Here is a 7,411-nt window from a genome sequence, read left to right on the forward strand (position 1 = left end):
GACAAAGAACCTCTTTTTGATCCAGATCCTGAACCAGAAAGGACTCTAAGAAGACATCTGCAACAAGCTTAGGCAATCAAAGTCGTAAGGAATCTTACAAGAGCACTAGAACCCAGATAATGGGGGTGACGCAAGAAAGGTCTTAGGATCTTACACTGCACCCAATTCTAATTTCTATGGGCGCAACATCTCCATTCCTGTCATTGGTGCAAACAACTTTGAGTTGAAACCTCAACTGGTCACTCTAGTACAACAGAACTGCCAATTTCATGGACTTCCACAGGAAGATCAAAACAAATTTATATCTGACTTCCTACATATATATGACACTGTCAAGACTAATGGAGTAAATTCAAAAGTTTACAAGCTCATGCCCTTCCCCTTTGCAGAAAGAGACAGAGCAAGGATATGGCTGGATTCTCAGTCTAAAGAGAACCTAGATACATGGGAGAAGGTGGTCAATGGAAGTATGATGAGCGGAAGTATGATGAGCGGATAATTTATACGCTTTTTGGCATTGTTTTCATTAGTTTTTATGTTAAATTCACATTTCTGGACTTTACTATGAGTTTGTGTGCTTTTCTTTGATTTCAGGTATTTTCTGGTTGAAATTGAGGGACTTGAGCAAAAATCAGATTCAGAGGTTGAAGAAGGACTGCTGATGCTGTTGGATTCTGACCTCCCTGCACTCAAAGTGGATTTTCTGGAGCTACAGAACTCAAAATGGCGCGCTTCTAATTGCTTTGGAAAGTAGACATCTAGGGCTTTCCAGCAATATATAATAGTCCATACTTTGGCCGAGATTAGACGACGTAAAAGGGCGTTGAACGCCAGTTCTACGCTGCTGTCTGGAGTTAAACGCCAGAAACACGTCACAAGCTAGAGTTGAACGCCAGAAATACGTTACAAACTGGCGTTCAACTCCAAGATTGACCTCTACACGTGTAACATTCAAGCTCAGCCCAAGCACACACCAAGTGGGCCTCGGAAGTGGATTTATGCATCAATTACTTACTTCTGTAAACCCTAGTAACTAGTTTAGTATAAATAGGACTTTTTACTATTGTATTAGACATCTCTGATCAGTTTTATGCTATCTTAGACCTTCATGGGGGATGGCCATTCGGCCATGCCTGGACCATTATCACTTATGTATTTTCATACGGTAGAGTTTCTGCACTCCATAGATTAAGGTGTGGAGCTCTGCTGTTCCTCAAAGATTAATGCAAAGTACTATTGTGTTTCTATTCAATTCAACTTATTCCGCTTTTAAGATATTCATTTGCACTTCAACCTGAATGTGATGAACGTGACAATCATCATCATTCTCTATGAACACGTGCCTGACAACCACTTCCGTTCTACCTTAGATTGAATGAGTATCTCTTGGATCTCTTAATCAGAATCTTCGTGGTATAAGCTAGATTGATGGCGGCATTCATGAGAGTCCGGAAAGTCTAAACCTTGTCTGTGGTATTCCGAGTAGGACTCTGGGATTGAATGACTGTGACGAACTTCAAACTCGCGTGTGCTGGGCGTAGTGACAGATGCAAAAGGAGGGTGAATCCTATTCCAGTATGATCGAGAACCTCAGATGATTAGCCGTGCTGTGACAGAGCATTTGGACCATTTTCACAAGAGGATGGGATGCAGCCATTGACAAGGGTGATGCCTCCAGACGATTAGCCATGCAGTGACAGCGCATCGGACCATTTTTCAGAGAGGATTAAAAGTAGCCATTGACAACGGTGATGTCCTTACATAAAGCCAGCCATAGAAAGGAGTAAGATTGATTGGATGAGGACAGCAGGAAAGCAGAGGTTCAGAGGAACGAATGCATCTCTATACGCTTATCTGAAATTCTAACCAATGAATTACATAAGTATTTCTATCCTTATTTTCTATTTATTATTAATATTCAAAAACTCCATAACTATTTGATATCCGCCTGACTGAGATTTACAAGGTGACCAAAGCTTGCTTCATACCAACAATCTCCGTGGGATCGACCCTTACTCACGTAAGGTTTATTACTTGGACGACCCAGTGCACTTGCTGTTAGCTGTATCAAAGTTGTGAATGAAAAATGATTTATTAAGACGTGCGTACAGAGTTTCTGGCGTCGTTGCCTGAGATCACAATTTCGTGCACCATATTTTTGCCGCCATTGCCTGAGATCACAATTTCGTGCACCAAGTTTTTGGCGCCGTTGCCGGGGATTGTTCGAGTTTGGACAACTGACGGTTCATCTTGTTGCTTAGATTGGGTAATTTTCTTCTTATTTTCAAAAAGTTTTCAAAAAAAAAATTTTTCTCCTTTGTTTTCGAAAAAAAAATTTTTAAAATAAATGTTTTCAAAAATATATTTTTCTTCAGAATTTTTAAGAATGAATTCTAGAGTTTCATGAAGCATGTTGAAGCCTGGCTGGCTGTAAAGCCATGTCTAATTCTTTTGGATTGGGGCTTCCAACCATCAGCATAGAGGCAAGTTAATTGGTATGTCAGCTGTTGCATGTCTAAGTTACATACTAAAGCTTGGCTGGCTATTAAGCCATGCCTAACCCTCGGATTGGAGCTTTAGACTAAGAATACAAGATTCCTGGAATTCATACTAAAAATTTTGAAATCCTTATTTTCTTTTTTTTCTATATGTTTTTCGAAAATAATATACAAAAATCCAAAAAAATTTATAGAATCATAAAAATAAAAAATATTTTGTGTTTCTTGTTTGAGTCTTGAGTTAGATTTTAAGTTTGGTGTCAATTGCATGTTCATCTTGCATTTTTCGAAAAATTCATGCATTCATAGTGTTCTTCATGATCTTCAAGTTGTTCTTGGTAAGTCTTCTTGTTTGATCTTGATGTTTTCATGTTTTGTGTCTTTTCTTGTTTTTCATATGCATTCTTGCATTCATAGTGTCTATACATGAAAAATTTTTAAGTTTGGTGTCTTGCATGTTTTCTTTGCATTAAAAATTTTTTTAAAAATAAGTTCTTGATGTTCATTTTGACATTCAAAGTGTTCTTAGTGTTCATCTCGACATTCATAGCATTCTTGCATGCATTCATTGTTTTGATCCAAAATTTTCATGCATTGAGTCTTTTTCATGTTTTTCCCTCTCATCATTAAAAAAATCAAAAATCAAAAAAATATCTTTCCCTTTTTCACTCATAAATTTCGAAAATTTGAGTTGACTTTTTCAAAACTTTTTAAAATCTAGTTGTTTTTATGAGTCAAATCCAATTTTCAATTTAAAAATCTTATCTTTTTCAAAATCTTTTTCAAAAATCAAATCTTTTTCATTTTTCTTATTTATTTTCGAAAATTTTAAAAATATTTTTCAAAAATCTTTTTCTTATCTTTATCTCCTAATTTTCGAAAATAACATCATCAATTAATATTTTGATTCAAAAATTTCAAGTTTGTTACTTGCTTGTTATGAAAGATTCAAACTTTGAGTTCTAGAATCATATCTTGTGATTTCTTGTGAATCAAGTCATTCATTGTGATTTTAAAAATCAAATCTTTTTCAAAACTAATTTCAATCATATCTTTTCAAAAATATCTTCTTATCATATCTTTTTCAAAAATTTGATTTTAAAATATCTTCTCTAAATTCTTATCTTCTTATCTTTTCAAAATTGATTTTCAAATTTGTTTCAACTAACTAACTAACTTTTTGTTTGTTTCTTATCTTTTTCAAAACTACCTAACTAACCCTCTCTCTCTAATTTTCGAAAATATCTTCCCTCTTTTTCAAAATTTCTTTTTAATTAACTAATTATTTTAATTTTTGATTTTAATTTTCGAAAAATTACTAACCTTTTTCGAAAACTATTTTCGAAAATCACTAACTCTTTTTCAAAAATAATTTTCAAAAATTCTCCTTCTCTCTCATCTCCTTCTATTTATTTATTCATCTACTAACACCTCACTTCACCCCACATCTCTGCTCTCCTTACCCTCGTGTTTCTTTCTTTACATTACATTCTTTTCTTCTTCTACTCACACAGGAGAACCTCTATACATGTGGTAAAAAGGATCCCTATTATTATTTTTCTGTCCCTCTTTTTCATACGAGTAGGAGCAAGGACAAGAACATTCTTGTTGAAGCAGATCCAGAACCTGAAAGGACTCTGAAGATGAAACTAAGAGAAGCTAAATTACAACAATCCAGCAAGCACCTTTCAGAAATTTTCGAACAGGAAGAGGAGATGGCAGCTGAAAATAATAATAATGCAAGGAAGATGCTTGGTGACTTTACTGCACCTAATTCCAATTTACATGGAAGAAGCATCTCCATTCCTGCCATTGGAGCAAACAATTTTGAGCTAAAACCTCAATTAGTTTCTTTGATGCAACAGAACTGCAAGTTTCATGGACTTCCATCTGAAGATCCTTTTCAGTTCTTAACTGAATTTTTGCAGATCTGTGATACTGTTAAGACTAATGGAGTAGATCCTGAAGTCTACAGGCTCATGCTTTTCCCTTTTGCTGTGAGAGACAGAGCTAGAATATGGTTGGACTCTCAACCTAAGGATAGCCTGAACTCTTGGGATAAGCTGGTCAAGGCTTTCTTAGCGAAGTTCTTTCCTCCTCAAAAGCTGAGTAAGCTTAGAGTGGATGTTCAAACCTTCAGACAGAAAGAAGGTGAATCCCTCTATGAAGCTTGGGAGTGATATAAAGAACTGACCAAAAAGTGTCCTTCTGACATGCTTTCAGAATGGACCATCCTGGATATATTCTATGATGGTCTATCTGAATTGGCTAAAATGTTATTAGATACTTTTGCAGGTGGATCCATTCACCTAAAGAAAACGCCTGCAGATGCTCAAGAACTCATTGACATGGTTGCTAATAACCAGTTCATGTACACTTCTGAGAGGAATCCTTTGAGTAATGGGACGCCTATGAAGAAGGGAGTTCTTGAAATTGATACTCTGAATGCCATACTGGCTCAGAATAAAATATTGACTCAGCAAGTCAATATGATTTCTCAGAGTCTGAATGGAATGCAAGCTGCATCCAACAGTACTCAAGAGGCATCTTCTGAAGAAGAAGCTTATGATCCTGAAAACCCAGCAATAGCAGTGGTGAATTACATGGGTGAACCTTATGGAAACACCTATAACCCCTCATGGAGAAATCACCTAAATCTCTCATAGAAGGATCAACAAAAGCCTCAACAAGGCTTTAATAATGGTGGAAGAAACAGGTTTAGCAATAGCAAGCCTTTTCCATCATCCACTCAGCAACAGACAGAGAATTTTGAACAAAATACCTCTAATTTAGCAAACTTAGTCTCTGATCTGTCCAAGGCCACTGTAAGTTTCATGAATGAAACAAGGTCCTCAATTAGAAATTTAGAGGCACAAGTGGGCCAGTTGAGTAAGAAGATCACTGAAACTCCTCCTAGTGCTCTCCCAAGTAATACAGAAAAAAATCCAAAAGGAGAGTGCAAGGCCATTAATATAACCACCATGGCCGAACCTGTAAGGGAGGGAGAGGACGTGAATCCCAAGGAGGAAGACCTCCTAGGACGTCTAGTGATCAATAAGGAGTTTCCTTTGAGGAACTAAAGGAATCTGAGGCTCAACTAGAGACCATAGAGATTCCATTAAACCTCCTTATGCCATTCATGAGCTCTAATGAGTATTCCTCTTCTGAAGAGAATGAGGATGATACTAAGGAGCAAGTTACCAAGTACCTTGGTGCAATCATGAAGCTGAATGCCAAATTATTTGGTATTGAGACTTGGGAAGATGAACCTCCCTTGTTCACCAATGAACTAAGTGATCTGGATCAACTGACATTGCCTCAGAAGAAACAGGATCCTGGAAAGTTCTTAATACCTTGTACCATAGGCACCATTATCTTTGAAAAGGCTCTGTGTGACCTTGGTTCAGGGATAAACCTCATGCCCCTCTCTGTAATAGAGAAACTGGGAATCTTTGGGGTGCAAGCTGCTAAAATCTCATTAGAGATGGCAGACAATTCAAGAAAACAGGCTTATGGACAAGTAGAGGACATATTAGTAAAGGTTGAAGGCCTTTACATCCCTGCTGATTTCATAATCCTAGATACTGGGAAGGATGAGGATGAATCCATCATCCTTGGAAGACCCTTCCTAGCCACAGCAAGAGCTGTGATTGATGTTGACAGAGGCGAATTAGTCCTTCAATTGAATGAGGACTCCCTTGAGTTTAAAACTCAAGGACATCCTTCTGTAAACATGGAAAAGAGGCACAGTAAGCTTCTCTCAAAACAGAGTCAACCAGAGCCCCCACAGTCAAACTCTAAGTTTGGTGTTGGGAGGCCACAACCAAACTCTAAGTTTGGTGTTGAACTCCTATATCCAAACTCTAAGTTTGGTGTTGGGGAGTCTCAACAATGCTCTGAACATCTGTGAGGCTCCATGAGAGCCCACTGTCAAGCTATTGACATTAAAGAAGCGCTTGTTGGGAGGCAACCCAATTTTTATTTATCTAATTTTAATTTATTTTTATTGTTATTTCATGTTTTATTAGGTTCATGATCATGTGGAGTCACAAAATAAATCAAAAAAATTAAAAACAGTATCAAAAACAGCAGAAGAAAAATCACTCCCTGGAGGAAGGGCTTACTGGCGTTTAAACGCCAGTAAGGAGCATCTGTCTGGCATTCAACTCCAGAACAGAGCATGTTTCTGGCGTTGAACGCCAGAAACAAGCAGCATCCTGGCGTTCAGACGCCAGAAATGCACAGTGAGGAAAGCTGGCGCTGAACGCCATAAACAAGCATCTGGGCGTTGAACGCTCAGAACAAGCATCAATTCGGTGTTTAAACGCCAGAATTGCAAGCAAAGGCATTTTACATGCCTAATTGGTGCAGGGATGCAATTCCTTGACACCTCAGGATCTGTGGACCCCACTGGAACACCTCAGCATCTGTGGACCCCACAGGATCCCCACCTACCACCACTCATTCTCTTCCCTCTTCTCAATGTTCATCCTCTCTTCCCAATAAACACTCTTCCCCAAAACTCTTCACCAATCACCTCAATCTATCTTCCCTATCACCACTTCACCACTCACATCCATCCACTCTTCCCCATAAACCTACCTCATAAACCCCACCTACCTTCAAAATTCAAAATCAATTTCCCACCCAAAACCCACCCTTATGGCCGAATCTTACCCCCCTTCCTTCCCTATATATAGCCCTCAATTTTTCTTCATTTTCACACAAAACAACCCTCTCTTCCCCTCCTTGGCCGAAACACATCTCTCTCTCCCTCTTCTCCATTTCTTCTTCTTCTTCATCTATTCTTTCTTCTCTTGCTCGAGGGCGAGCAATATTCTAAGTTTGGTGTGGTAAAAGCATAAGCTTTTTGTTTTTCCATTACCATTGATGGCACCCAAGACTGGAGAATC

At 38.0% G+C, this 7,411-nt stretch overlaps 1 non-coding gene across 1 annotated transcript; it reads right to left on the reverse strand.

Annotated features, from left to right (window-relative positions):
* Positions 1 to 4,609: 4,609 nt before the first annotated feature.
* On the reverse strand, positions 4,610 to 4,717 carry LOC112746729 (small nucleolar RNA R71). Its single transcript, XR_003174597.1, has one exon. It is a non-coding gene; the product is annotated as a small nucleolar RNA R71 (small nucleolar RNA).
* Positions 4,718 to 7,411: the final 2,694 nt, after the last annotated feature.

Source organism: Arachis hypogaea, chromosome 14 (assembly GCF_003086295.3).
Source record: "Arachis hypogaea cultivar Tifrunner chromosome 14, arahy.Tifrunner.gnm2.J5K5, whole genome shotgun sequence".
Taxonomy (NCBI): Eukaryota; Viridiplantae; Streptophyta; class Magnoliopsida; order Fabales; family Fabaceae; genus Arachis; species Arachis hypogaea.